The sequence below is a fragment of the Lactuca sativa genome, chromosome 3, assembly GCF_002870075.4.
Source record: "Lactuca sativa cultivar Salinas chromosome 3, Lsat_Salinas_v11, whole genome shotgun sequence".
NCBI lineage: Eukaryota > Viridiplantae > Streptophyta > Magnoliopsida > Asterales > Asteraceae > Lactuca > Lactuca sativa.
The window spans coordinates 98042850-98058477 of record NC_056625.2 but is presented as its reverse complement, the minus strand read 5'-3'; positions in this window follow the sequence as shown (position 1 = coordinate 98058477).

Here is a 15628-nt window from a genome sequence, read left to right as displayed (position 1 = left end):
CCAATCAAGAGGGAAGAACCGAAAGCTCAAACTAAGAAGAGCACAGAATCTAAAATGAAAGGTAAGACAACTACAACTCAGAAGGAGAAACCAAAGGCCAGCTTCAATATTCACAAATCTCAAAAGGAGCTAGCTGAACAGAAACGCTTGAGAAATCAGAGATATGCCACGAATCTAAATGAAAGGAAAAAGCATTGGAATTCTCAAAATCCCAACTATGAGCCTCTCAGGAAAGGATCCATCGGCAAGGGAAAGGAAAAGTTGAAGGAAAATTTCAGTCCAAATTCCTACTATTCCAAATACCAGAACCGAAAGTCATGTCTCGGTCCTGAACCCACTTTTGGTCCTCGACCTAGACTCGGTCCTCGACTTAGATTCGGTCCTCAACCCAGATTCGGTCCCAATCCTAGTAATGGATCCTCCAAGTCCCAAGTTGAAACAAATTCTTTAAAGGACATCAAAGGAAAAGGAAATCTGGAATCAAACTTTGAGAAGGAAAATAAGAAATCCTCTACTAAACCTAGGAATCAAACGAAAAATCCTAAACCATAAAAACAACCCCAACTGATACACTAAAATTTAAAGAAGATAAAACAAAAATCAAGGTGTATACCATTAAAAGAAAAGATCAAACCACTCTCATTAAACGAACCTTTTTAGTTGATGTTTCTGCAGTTATTCCTTTCTCTGTGAAAAACTCACTAGGACCCAAGAAACTTTAGGTTCCTAATTCTGCTTGAATTTGCAGGTAATCAGTGACGAGCAGTTTGACGACGAATGGTATATAGACAGCGGCTGCTCGCGTCACATGACAGGGAGGAAGGAGGAGCTAAGAGAGTTTCGGTCCTTGAAAGATGGTGGGTCTGTGAAGTTTGGAAACAATTCTTATGGAACAATCAAAGGATACGGCATGATAACAAATGGAGACTTCTCGATTAGAAAGGTGGCTTATGTAGAAGGATTGCAACACAATCTCATTAGCGTGTCACAATTAGTTGTAGGCACGGGTTTGAAGGTATCATTCGATGATGAGGGGTCTGAGATAGTGGAAAACAATCCAAGAAGGTACTGCTGAAATCTGCACGAAAGGGAGAGATGTACCCTCTGAATCTTAACCCAATTCGAGGGACACTAGCTATCTGTCTACTGTCAAAGGCAAACACCGATGAAAGCTGGTTATGGCATTGACGTCTATCACACCTGAATTTCAAAGACATCAACAAATTAGTGATTGGTGATCACGTTCGAGGCCTTCCTCTTCTCAAGTTCGAAAAGGAGCATTTATGTGCAGCATGTGAGAAGGGTAAACAGAGCAGAAGAAGCCACCCTACACGTATCAATACTAAGATAGTGGAAGCACTTGAACTGTTACACATTGATTTATGTGGACCTTCTGCAATAGAGAGTATCGGTAGAAGTAAGTACATTCTTGTTATTGTAGATGATTTTTCACGCTTCACTTGGGTTTTCTTTCTTAAGCAGAAATCAGATGCTACTCCCAAGCTGAAGGCATTCATCAAGAAAATAGAAGTACAACTAAAGAAAACTGTCAGAAACATCAGAAGTGACAATGGTCTGGAATTCAAGAACAAGGATTTTGAGGACTTTCTGGCTGATAAGGGGATAACTCACAATTTTTCGGCCCCTTATACACCACAGCAGAATGGGATTGTTGAAAGACGAAACCGCTCGTTTTGTGAAGCAGCCAGAACCATGTTAAGTTTCGCTTCCCTACCTTTATACTTCTGGGCTGATGCAATTGCCGCTGCATGCTATACTCAGAATCGGTCCTTGCTCAACAAGAGATTCTCCATAACTCCTTATGAGATCATCAACAATAGGAAGCCGAATGTCAAATTTTTCCATATCTTTGGTTCAAGGTGCTTCATTTTTAATTCCAAAGAGAACTGAAATAAGTTTGATGTTAAAGCCGATGAGGGCATATTTCTGGGTTACTCTTTGTCATCAAAAGCATACAGGGTGTTGAATAAGCGTTCCAAAACAACTGAAGAGACCTATTATGTCACCTTTCATGACAATTATATGCAGAAGGTTCAAAGGACTGAAAGTGCCTCAGGAGAAATATTCCCAAAATCTGGACAGGTCTCGGTTCCAATATGCAACCTGTTTGAGGAATACATTCATCTATTCGGTGAACCAGAAAAAGCAATCCATTCAGAGGCAACGGCATCAGATAACAAACTCGATAATCTCAAGAAGATCATAGAAAAAGCTACTAAAGAGATGGAAAGCGAACCACCAAGTACTAACTCATCAATAGGCTCTCCAAACAAAGATTCAACGTTCCAGGGGGAGAGCTCTACAACCTCACAAACAAGCGGAGCTTCTGTTGAGGGGGTGAATCCAAGTTCATATCCTACATCTAAAGGTTCAGATGATAGGGCAAACACTGATCCAAAACAACCAAGTGATAGTCAAATCGAGGGGGAGAAACCAACTTCCACAAGAAATGCAGACTCTGATGCTGACAGAGATTTCACTTCGCCAGTCGAGGCGGAGAAGGACAAAGAAAGTGATAGTTCTACTGACGAAGGTGAGAGTGATCTGTCAGATGTTAAAATAGAAGTAGAAGCTGAATTGAATCCAGAATATGATCCAACCTATCCTCCATTAGTAAAATGGACAAAAGATCGTCCCAAAGAACAAATTATTGGTGAAACCTTAGAAATAGTTCTACTGACGAAGGTGAGGGTGATCTGTCAGATGTTGAAATAGAAGTAGAAGCTGAATTGAATCCAGAATATGATCCAAGCTATCCTCCATTAGTAAAATGGACAAAAGACCATCCTAAAGAACAAATTATTGGTGAAACCTCAGAAAGTGTTCTTACCCGATCTCAACTGAAGGCGAAACAAACTGCATTATTCTCTAAAGTGGAATTTTGTATGTTTAATTCGGTTATTTCCAAAATTGAGCCGAAAACTGTAAATGTTGCACTTGATCATTCAGAATGGGTTCAAGCAATGTAGGATGAGCTCCATGAGTTCGAACGCAACAAAGTTTGGAGGTTGATTCCTACACCAAAAGATGCTTCTGTTGTCGGCCTGAAATGGGTTTTTAGAAATAAGCTGGACAAAGAAGGGAATGTCATTCGTAACAAGGCTCGGTTGGTTGTAAAAGGTTATTGTCAAGAAGAAGGGATAGATTATGAAGAAACCTTTGCTCCAGTAGCAAGGTTAGAATCTGTCAGAATCTTTCTTGCATATTCTGCTCACAAGAACTTCGAAGTTTTCCAAATGGATGTCAAATGTGCTTTCTTGAATGGAGAATTAGAAGAAACCGTTTATGTTGAGCAACCGCCTGGTTTTGTGAATGAAAAATACCCTGATCATTGCTATGTCCTGGATAAAGCTGTCTATGGGCTAAAACAAGCACCGAGAGCCTGGTATGAAACGCTAACTCGCTTCTTGAAAATGTCAAAATTTAAACAAGGTTCGGTTGACCCAACCTTCTTTCGTAAGAAGGAAGGAGAACATTTGATGATTGTTCAGATTTATGTTGATGATATCATCTTCAGCTCCACGAATCCTAGCTTAACAGCTAAATTTAGGAAGTTGATGGAGACTAATTTTGAAATGAGCACAATGGGTCCAATTAACTTTTTCCTTGGTTTGAATATTAGACAGGGACCAGAAGGTATCTTTATAAACCAAGAAGCATACACCAATAACTTACTGACAAAATTTGGAATGAATGGTGACTCAAAAGTGAAGGTTCCTATGGCATTTGGCACTAAGCTAACCCTATCTTTGGAGAAACTTGCTGATATGGGCATATTTAGTTATAAAATTCATGCATTATCTTAATACTTTATGTTGATTTATCTCATTTAATTAACAAAAGGTTCTTAATTATTTTATAATTTCATTTTTCAGCAACAATTACATGCTCGGAAGGAAAATGAAGCGGAATTGGCGATTGGACGCTTGGATCTTGGATTTTGAAGAAAGAAGGATGTTGCTGGACAGCTTGACTCATCCTCAGTGTTTTGGCCATATCTCACGAACCGTAACTCTGATTGACGAGATACAAAATGTTCTAAAAACTAAACAAAATTTTGGACAACTTTCGTGTTTTGAGAAAATGCTGATTCCAAACAGACTCGGCGAGTAGGCCATCAACTCGCTGAGTTGGTCAGAAGTTTCACGATTCTTGACTTTGCCTTGCCACACACGGGATTTTAAGTGATGGACTCGGCGAGTAGGTCACTGGACTCGCCGAGTAGCCCCTGTTTTCATAATATATATATATATATATATATATATATATATATATATATATATATATATATATATATATATATATATATATATATATATAGAAACACTTCTCATTGGAACCCTAACGAATGGGGGAAGTTTAGGACGATTTTTGGAGGCCAGAAGGGTTCTTAGAAGCTGTGGTTTTCGAGATTTCAACCTAGACATCAACTTGGAAAAAGATCAAAGGCAATAACACACTACTTTTATCTTAATCTTTTGCATAAACCATGTTTCAATCATTAGATTATGTTTTTAGTTTGTTATTTGCTGTAGATATGAGCTAAAAACTCATAACTTATGTTTAGGATAGATGATTTTGTGATTATGGTTTGATTTATGGTAGGATTGATTCAATATTGGTGATTTTGTTGATTCTAGCTTGTTAAAGAACCTTATGTGTGAATGATAACTATTTTTCTGTTAATAGGAAGATAATTAAGCTGCATGAACATCTCTTAGTTGTTAACCTCATATGTTTATGTGACCACTTTATCATATGTCTAGGATTAATGAACATGAAACTAGAATTAATAAGAAAAATAGGTAAATTCATGTGTGAGCTTGTGTGATGACCATCAACAAGAGGTTAACTAAAGGACCAAATTAGTTAACCATTACAAGTCTAAATTAACCCGAATAAATAACCTAGTGAATTGAATTAAATTAGACAACTGGCCACTGTTTGAGTTAGTTTGTTCTCTAAGGATTAGTGCAGCGAACGTGAATCTAATCACTTGAATCGGTAGCCAATAGAAGAATGAATCCATTGCACTATTACCATAATATCAACCATAGGATCAATTGAGTTGAACTAAACAAAAGTTCCCTTCGTTATTGAATTTAGTTCAATCTTTGTTTATATAGTTCTTAGTTTCTCAGTTTAAATTTTAGTTAATTGTTTAAGTTTCTAGTCTTGCAAAACTAGAGAAAACCCATTATCTATTACTTGTTTTATTTAGATAATATTAACATTTATTTTAATTGTTTACCGTTCCCTGTGTTCGATACCCTACTTGCTTGAACTATATTACTAATCGATAGGTATACTGCCTTTCGTGTGTTTATTTTGTGTCTAAGTTAGTAGGATTAAAACTAGTTCGTTTCACACACATCACCTGCTGTTGATATAACACTTTATCGTCAAATGATCGGGTCCCTTATGTATCTAACAGCTAGTAGACCAGATATTATGTTTTCTGTTTGTTACTGTGCCAGGTTTCAAGCCAATCCAAGGGAACCTCACATGCTTGCTGTGAAGAACATTTTTTGATATCTAAAGAAAACTTCATCTCTCGGTCTCTGGTATCCTGCAAGATCTGGATTCTTCATCCAAGCCTTCTCTGATGCTGATCTAGGAGGATGTGGACTGGACAGAAAGAGTACTACAGGTGGATGCCAATTTCTTGACGGGAAACTTGTTAGTTGGCAGTCCAAGAAACAAACCTGTGTTTCGTTATCCACAGCCGAAGCTGAATATATTGTTGCAACATCTTGCACCTCTCAAGTGGTTTGGATTCAAAGTCAACTAAGAGATTATGGGCTAAGTATGAAGAAGATTCCTCTCTATTGCGAGTCCGAAAGTGCAATTAGGATTTGTCATAATCCAGTGCAACACTCAAAAACCAAGCATATTGCATTTCGGTATCATTTCATCAAGGATCATGTAGAATATGGGAATGTGGAAGTACACTTTGTACGATCTGCTGATCAATTAGCTGACATCTTTACTAAAGCCTTACCAGAAGCAACCTTTAACAAAATCTTACAAGGCTTGGGCATGATGGAAGGAGAGTCGGTACCGAATCCTCAAAACTCTCATTAAAATTAGACAACCGAAATGGACAGACCGCTCGGTCTATTTCGGCTCTAGACTTTTAGGGAACCGAAATGGACAGACCGCTCGGTCTATCTCGGCTCCGTAATTTTCTGGAACCGAAATGAACCGAATGCTCAGTCTATTTCGCTTCACTCATTTAAAATAAGGTTTCGGTTGTATATTCTGTGCATATCTCTCTTTTGATTTGAACTTAATTATTTTATCTTTCTGTTTTTATTCTTTTTTAGAAAATTTCAAAATTCCAAAAATATTTTATCTTTCTGTTTTTATTCTTTTTCAGAAAATTTCAAAAATTCCAAAAATATTTTATCTTTCTGTTTTTATTCTTTTTCAGAAAATTTCAAAATTCCAAAAATATTTTATCTTTCTGTTTTATTTTTTGTTTGTCTCGTATGTTTGTCTGTTTGGTTTGTCTGGTGTGTTTCTTTACTTTTCATAGGTGATATGAATACCCAAATAATCGACTGTGGATCTAAGGAAGGTAAGATTCAATTTCAAAATGAACTAGTTAAGGGTCCCTAGAAGCATGCTGCTGCATGTTGTCTTAAGCCTCTACGATCTTGAGCAGGCCTTAATGATTCGATTAACACCCATCGTTTCTTCCAAATCAGGCTAATTTATATTACTCGGTCTAGAGCTACCTTACTCTTCTCATATGAGTAAAGAGTTTCTCTGCTTTGTCATGATTATCTAGCAGAAAGTACATTCAGTTCTTTAGCCACCTCCTTATATTCTCCATCTACTTTCGGTTCACCAACGTAACCCTAGAGACTCTCGGTCTTTACCACTGAGGTTTATGGTTACACAACATCTCTGTTTGTGATCTTAGATACATTTACCACGTGCTGAGTGAAACCTAATATCCAACACCAAAAATGAATTGACGGTGAATTATACATTCAAGAACTTACTGGTTACCTGAAGAAATCTCTCTTTTTATTTTTGTGTGATCTTTTATGAAATTGTCTACTACCAAGGCATTTCTTCCCAAAGAGATCCAGTTTAATTTTTTTTGAGATTTCTGATTTCTCTATAGTCACTAAAACAATAAAACCCACCTACCTGTTCTACAAACCACATCGGTCTCACAGGTACTTCTTCCAACGTTCGGTTTTATGTTGAAACTTGAAGTTTGGTTGAAGATAAGCTACCCTAAGCCTATGATTAAAAGAAGCCTTTCAATGTTTATTAACAAACAGTTGATCGTATTTTTCGGGAAACCACACAAGCACTTCAAGTATCTCTTGACTTTGAAGGAAGTGATTCTTGCCCGGAATCCTCTGCTTTCTGTCTAATTATAAGACATCACTCACATCCCATATTTGATTTGTTTCTTTATCTTTGTCACACTTATGCACGAAAATTTTCATTTTCCAACATTCTGGTTACTGTTTGGTTTGAGTTTTGGGTTATTTATTGTAACCAAACGAGGGGCTAATGTGGAATTTTAAACACCGATTGAAGATAAGATTTAGGCGCGTGAATTTGAACGGTTTCTAAAGCCATGCGTGCTGACGTATACCTGGGAGTAAACAAACTGTCACATCGCGTTTTTTCAGGCGACATTTAGTGATCTCATCATAATCATCACGGTTTTCTCTCTCCGGGCAATGGTATATAAAGGGTTGAACATCTTATTTGTCATTTACCAGCATTCAATTCTCTCAAACTTACCAGCATTCAAGTCTCTCAAACGACGAGTAAACAATGTTCATCATCTTCTTCATTCATCAATGGCGACTTCCTCTTCAGTACATGAACACACGGCATCATCATCCTTGCTCACCTTTAAACCTAACCAAAATATGATCATTGAACTTAATCCATTCTTATATGACTCATATATGCTGCAGGTTGTGGAATGTTTAAAATATTCCCCCTTGGTTTTAGCCCTAACCGAGGTTGAAGTAGTCCCAATGTCGCTGTTATCACAGGTTTATTCCACGGTGACTTATGACAAAAACAAAGATCGTATCTATTTTACCATCCATGACAAGAAGGCTTCCGTTTCAAAGGTGAAGTTATGTTCGATTTTGAATCTTGCAGTAGATTCTTCTGTCATCTCGCCGGACTTCATCACCACATCTCAACTATTTTCAATGATGTACGAGATAGGGTATACCGATGTGCTAACAACCATTACCAAAGTGAAGAAATCTTGTTTACCCTCTCAGTGGAATGGCTTGCTCACTCTACTGATTAAGGGTTTAGCAGAAGGATGTGGTGGTTCCAATACTACAAGCAAGGGTTTTCTCGCCATTCTTTACGGCCTCTACAACGGGATCAATCTTGATTATGGCTCTATAATCTGGTCTCAGGTGGTGCAGAGTCTCAATACATCGACACGACATTCTGAAGTTTCATGTGGGCGTTTTGGACCCTGATTACAAGGAAGGCAATTAATTCTTTAGAGATTTCGATCATGCAGGATGGTCTACTTGCTTCTATTGCCACATTCCATACAAAGAAGATAATTCTCTCTGATCCGCTCAAGTTTCCTCATTATGGAATGACTCCTGAAACTATGTATCGTGGCGTTACAGAAAAGAGCAATGTCTTGGCTGACTATAGGAAACTTCCTCCTATCGGACCGAGAGTTCTGTCTCCAGAGCAACAAGCAGCTTTGGATGCACTAGAGAAGCCTACCAACAAAGGAAAGAGGGTTTCAAAGAAAGAGGATCCTGAGGAACGTAAGTCCAAGTCCTCTAAATGCAAGTCTGGTGAAGGCGATACTTCTCAACCGAAACAGAAGAAGATAAAGAAGATGGCTCGCAGACCTAGAGGGAACACCCCTCCAAGCACAGATCATGCAGATGAGCAAAGTGAGCCCTCTTCTGATTCGACCGAGGAGGAGGCCCAATCCGAAGCAGCCAGCTCCCCAGCCGAAGCTTCACCCAGCTGCCGCGTGTGTCCGAGCCTCGCATAGCCTAGCTCCGAGCCTCGCAGGTGCGCCAGCAAGCTGCGGTCCACTTAGAAGCCGACAGCGAGCCCTCGCATGTGCGAGCCATGCGAGGCATGTGCAAGACCCCCTCTGCGAAGCCTCTTAGCCGTCGGATCCGGAGACTTCTCAGCCGTTGGATCAAACTTCGGACCCTATAAATAGAAGGGTACCTGCGAGGGTTTCCGGTTACTTTTGGAATTTAGCCATTTTTAGCCCCTCTCTCCATATTTTCTTCATCTTAACATCCCGCAAAGCCCCGGTATCAATTGTAAAGCCCAGAATACCCCACGAAGTGCCCGAGAAGCTCGGAAAATTTATCTTTTCGGTTTCGAAGCCCGACTTTTGCAGAGCCCGGTTTCTCAATAAAACTCCCGGTTTTATTAGAAACGATCGTTTTAGGAAACGAATTGCTGCCCGATTTTCACCAAAATACGTGAGTGTGTAGTTACTTTCAATTTACACATAGATATGAAGTATTTACCTTGAAATACGTGTTATGTGTAAATATGCTAATTGTTTATTCGAGGTGACTGTTGAATTGATGTTTTATACAAGTTTTAAACTGTATATGCTTTTTATCTACAAAATATGTTGGGTAGAACATGGGTAGATGAAATAGTTGATGTGTGTTAAAATGGTGAGAGGCCTCGATGTCGATGTCGATGTTGTTGTTGTTGTTGTAGTCATCTAGCGAAGTATAGATGACGACCACGGACTTTCTAGATAGTCCAGTGGAACACTAGCAGGTTCGCAACTTGTAAGTGTTGATGAATTAAATGTTCATTGGCGTACTTCATCCCCCTCATGGTTGCCTTAAGGACATGTATGGCTGAGGAAACCCCTTAGCAGTAGTGTCCATGCCGATGATAATCCTTAGGCTAGGTCCCTTGTGATAGGTGTTTAGGGACGTAAAGTGAGGACAACGGGAATGGGTAATCAGGGTTATTGTTGATTGGTGAACTTAATAAGTATATTATTACTGTGGGTTGAAAACCCTATATGCTCACCAGGCTCCCAAGCCTGACCCACTCAGTTTTATGATTACAGGTAGTGGACCCTGAGCATAGTCGGAGGATGACGAGAGATTTTTGGATTATAGGCCAGTAGTTATAAATAACTGTTGAAAGGCTTATAATGTCTTGTTTATGCTTTTGATCTGTATCGGAACATGACATCCCGAGGTTTTGATATATATATGGAAAATATATACCTTCTTAATGAAGGATTTTGATAAACTTTTATCATATATTGTTTGGGGACCAATTCCGCAATATCTTATAAAAAGATTTCTCAGATTTTATTTTAAAAAGCATAAATTAAATCGGTCTTTTCTGGCCGAGAAATATGGGGATGTCACATATCTGTTTATATTGTTGTGTTGTTTATGATACTTAGGGTTTCTGATAGTCATCAGGACTACTAATAGTCCCAGGGTTACATATAACCCATTACTGATTATTATGGTTTTGTTATATGTGATATTTCGGGGGAACTCGCTAAGCTTTAGCTTATAGTTGTGGATTAAATGTTTTCAGGTACCAGTGGTGATCATGGGAAGGCAAAGGCTTGAATGTACACACTCATCAGCAACATTGGAGATTTCACATCATTTCTATTACTCTGAATTTCAAACATCTATATTTTGGAGCAAATGGATTTTCTTAACTTGGGATTTATTTAAAATGTTATTTTACCTTAATGAAAAATTTGTTTATGAAAATGGGACGTTACAAGGTAGGTGCAATATGAGCTTAGAATAAAAGTACATGTATCATTTTATTTAACACACAAAGCATGCATTCGGTTTTCCCATTTTATCCGGAGGTGTAGGGACAAGAAAAGCACATGTATATATCGTGGGTCATGGCCAGTGATGAGCATGTGCAATGTGGGCATGTGCACAAGGACCATTTTTTAAGGGGCATAATTTTTTTAGTATATTCAGTTTCAACCCAAATCTAAATGCAAAGATAGTCCAGTTCAACTCTCATCGTAGTCCAGACGAGAGAAGGCAAGGCATCATCGCAGATTGGCAAATCACAATAGTACAAAATTTATTTAGCTATCACTTAGAGCTTAGGCTTCATCGTATAGCATCGAGGGTGAAGGGTTTAGGGTTGATTAATTATTCAGTCATTTGAATCACATAATCAATCATTATTAGGTAATCAATTACCATCACTAATTCAACACCGACCATGATCATCAGTTATTAAGTTTATAATTGAATACTTCAAACTTGCTCATTAATTGAATGAATAGATTATCAGATTTAGAAATCAGAATGTTAAACTTAAATCATTATCAATTTGACAGTTTATCACTTATTTACTTTATTATAAATCAGATTATAGTTAATATCTATAGTTAATGACTTCATGTTGAAATTCTAAAATCTGATTGAATGTTGAATCAAGTTAATAAATTACCAAATAGTATAAGAAACTAAAATCAAATTATCATATTATGTTTATTGTATAAATGTTTATTGGAATTTAGAAATCAGAATGTTGAATCATTATCACTTTATCAGATTATCGTTAATGTTGAAAATCTGAAATTTGATTGAATGTTGAATTAGATTATCAGATTATGTTTATTGTAATTAGTTGAATGTTGAAATTTGAAAGTAATGAACTTGTAGTGATAAATTCTAAACAACCATTCGGTAGTTTAAAACGTAAAAAGAGAAAACTATAAAAAAATAGAGAAAGGCTGAAGTCGGTGCTCTAGATAATTTTATCCATAGGCAACATGTGTTAAGTGCATGTTGAAGAACAAGAACATCTAGAACTAGAAGTATAAGAGGCAGAAGATCAAGAGCCCATTAAAGAACTTGTTGATATATGTGATCCAAGAAGGTGGGAAAATTTTAATTATTAGCATATTAAACTTTTGTTAATTATGTATGGTCCCTATGCTAAATTTGGTAGACGGTTTTCTATAGCTTTATACACAAGAACTCTATCAATTTTGGGGAAGTGTGACATAGAATGGCTTGTATATTTGAAAGATCTCGACATGGTATTTTTTTCTATTGTAAAGTGTTTAGAAAAGGAATTTCGAAAGGTAAATGGTGTAGTGAAGGTTATTCAGATTGACACCATGTTACCACTAAATTTACAGAACACGAAATTTCCTTGGATCATCTCACAAATAGGAAGACGTGGTTTGATGTGAGTAAAAGATTGAACTTGAACGAAACAATTGATAAAGCTCAATACGAGCAATTCAAGAAATAAAGAGATTATTGGAAACAAGTCCTTTTGAGAATCACTGCACTAGTGAAGCTTCTTGCTAAACATAATTTATCATTTTGTGGATCAAATGAAAAGTTGTATAAAAAAGGTAGTTATAAATTGTATTTTTTGTTCCAGTTCCACCAAATACCTTTTTGTTAATTACTATGATTGATTCCACTTTTTATTTGTTAATTGTATTTAACAAGTAATGGAATTTTTTTGGTGTCATTGACCCGGTTATCAAAGAGCATGTGCAGTGGATCACAAGTGATAGGCTTCATCTGAATTATCTTGGACACATGATCGAAAGCAAACTAATACTTTTGATAGCTCAAGAAATTAAAAAAAGAACTTATCAAAAAGATAAAGAAAGCAAGGTACTACTCAATCATACTTGATTGTACTCCTGATTCAAGTCACCAGGAACAAGTCACTAATAGTGAGGTATCTAAAGTTGTCATATATTTTTGTTGCTGTTGAGGAGTCCTTTTAAGTTATTTAAATATTGACGATACATCAGCAAAAGGACTATTTGATATTACACTTAAGGAGTTAAAGTCTCCTGGTCTTGAAATTAATGATATGTGTGGCCAAGGCTATGATAATAGACCAAATATGAAAGGAAAACACCAAGTAGTGCAAAAGAGATTTTTAGATATAAAACCTTGAGCATTTTACACTCCTTGTGGTTACCATTCTCTTAATCTAACATTATGTGATATGGATAACAAGTGTGTTAAAGGAAAGAACTTTTTTGGACTCATCCAACACATTTATACTATCTCTGAAAATTCTACTAAAAGGTGAGAAATTTTGAAAGATAATGTTAAAGCTTGGAATCTTAATTCATTGTGTCAAACGCGTTGGGAAAGTTGGGTTGAGAGTGTAAAGGCTATTAAACTGTAATTTGTTGATATACGGGAAGCTTTACTTCAAGTTGGATAAAAGGATAATGATGTTGTAATTGCAAGTGAAGCAACTTCACTAGTAGAAAAAAGAACTAGGTGACTTTGAATTTTTTGTATCAATTCTTATCTGGTTTCAAGTATTAAACCAAGTGAATATTGTGAGTAAAAAGTTACAATCAAATGATATGCATAATGATAATATTATTACAAAAATAAACAGATTGATTAAGTACATCCAGGATTATAAAGAAACTGGTTTTTCAAAAGCAATTGATAAAGTTAAGGAGATTAATAATGAAATGGGTATTGATCAAATATTTCCACAAAATCGTTTGATTCAAAGGGGAAAAAAGGTTTGATGAGAGTTCAAGAAGAAAAAAAGTGTCATTTACAGCTGAAGAGAATTTTAGAGTTACTTATTTCTTATAGATTATTGATCAAGATATTTCTTCTCTTGAGACAAGATTTGAAAAATTGAAAGAGTCTAAAAAATTATTTGGTTTTTTATTTCCACATAATTTGAGGAGAATTGAAGATAAAGATCTTAAGTCGTCTTGTCATTCACTTGAAAAGAACTCAAGTTTGAAGAAATATCGAATATTGACGCCGAGGAACTTCATACGGAGTTGAAATTATTTGACACATTGGAAACAAATAAATACAAAATATTGTTGACTATTCCAGTAACTGTGGCATCTGCAGAAATGAGTTTTTCGAAATTGAAGTTTTTGAAATCTTACTTACGCTCCACAATGACCCAAGAAAGACTTAGCGGTTTGGCGATGATATCTATTGAGAATGAAATATTAGAGAGTACATAATACACAAAGTTGATCAACCAATTTGCTATCAAGAATGCTAGGAGAGCTTCATGAGTCGTCAGTTAGCTGTTACGATAAGTAATTACTCACTAAAATACTAAGATTTTGACATGTTTACTGCTATAAAGTTTATCTTTGTTTTTTTCTAAAATAGTTTTTGTAATTTAATTCGTTACAATTAACACCCAAGGGTCTTTTTCTCGACTCGTCCTGGGAATTTGAATCCTTAGGATCGGCCCTGTCGTGGGTGTCATAATGATGATGAAAATGAGAGTTGTCATATTCTTTGCCATTATCACATTGAAAGGTTTTAATTTCGGTATTGAATTGGTTTTTTCTATAAGCCCAAAAGTGAAGAAATTTGGAAAACACATCAGATTTGTTTCTAAGAGGATATACCTAAACAAAATGAGTAAGCTGATCAAGGAAAATCACATAATTTTTTTATTCCACTATGACTTTGCAAGGGAGAAGTCCACATATCGGAATGAATAACTTGAAATGGAAATAACGCATCAGTTTTAAACAAATCAAAAGAAAAAAAATATGTTTGCTAAGTTGACAAGCATTACAAAGCACATGTGAATCCTTATTATTACATGATATTAAAGGACTAAAAATTAAATGCTTGAGAATGGGTTGTCTCGGATGACCAAGTCTTTTGTGCCATAGAGATGAGCTAAGGGCGAGAAAGGCATGAGGAATCGGAGCAGTAAAAGGGTATAAATTTCCAGATCTATCACATCTGATTAGAATTTTCTTAGTGAGGAAGTTCTTTACAGAAAAACTGAATTCATCAAATTTAATGGAATATTTATTATCTTGAATAAGTTTACGAACAAATATGAGATTTTTAATTAGTTGAAGGGTAATAAGGACGTTTTAGGTATAAGGTGCGAAAAGGATTGAAACAAAGAGTTGAATGACCAATTTTAGTAACCGAAATACGAGATCCATCAATGACTAATACTGATGAATTAGAATTATTGCACCTATTGCTAAAGACTTCAAAATACTTAGGTCGACATAAAGGTGAGCAGTGGCCCCGATATCCATGTATTAATTAGCATTACTGAGGTCTTGAAGAGTCATGGAGATGTACGCTTGTGGCAATGTGGTACCCTGATCACACACATATTGAAAAAATTGCCAAATTATGGGATTTTGAGATTGTGGGCCAGTTGATCTGCTGATGAGGCCTGTTTTGAGGGCTATTCGGACATACATAGGTGGGTGAAAGAAGGATCCCGAGATCATTATTTTTGGGTCACTGGTGAGTAAACAGACCATGCTAGGAGTAGAATACTTCATCCCAGCCATTGTTCTGCGATGGAAATAATGAGCCAGGAGCAGAGCTCCTACCATGTCGACCTTGTCCTCCTCGGCGACAACCTCTGTCGCCACCCTTATAAGTACGATCGCCACCTCTGTCAGAGTTAGAAGATCATCGATTTTGATTTGAGGGGAGATTTTCATGCGTGGTGTTGAGAACTGTTAGAGCTGAAGAATTGTCATGATGAATAGGTTGCACCATACGGGTTTGTTCATTTAGCATAGCACGTTCCTCCAAGGTAAGAATCTACCTCATTTAAAGAA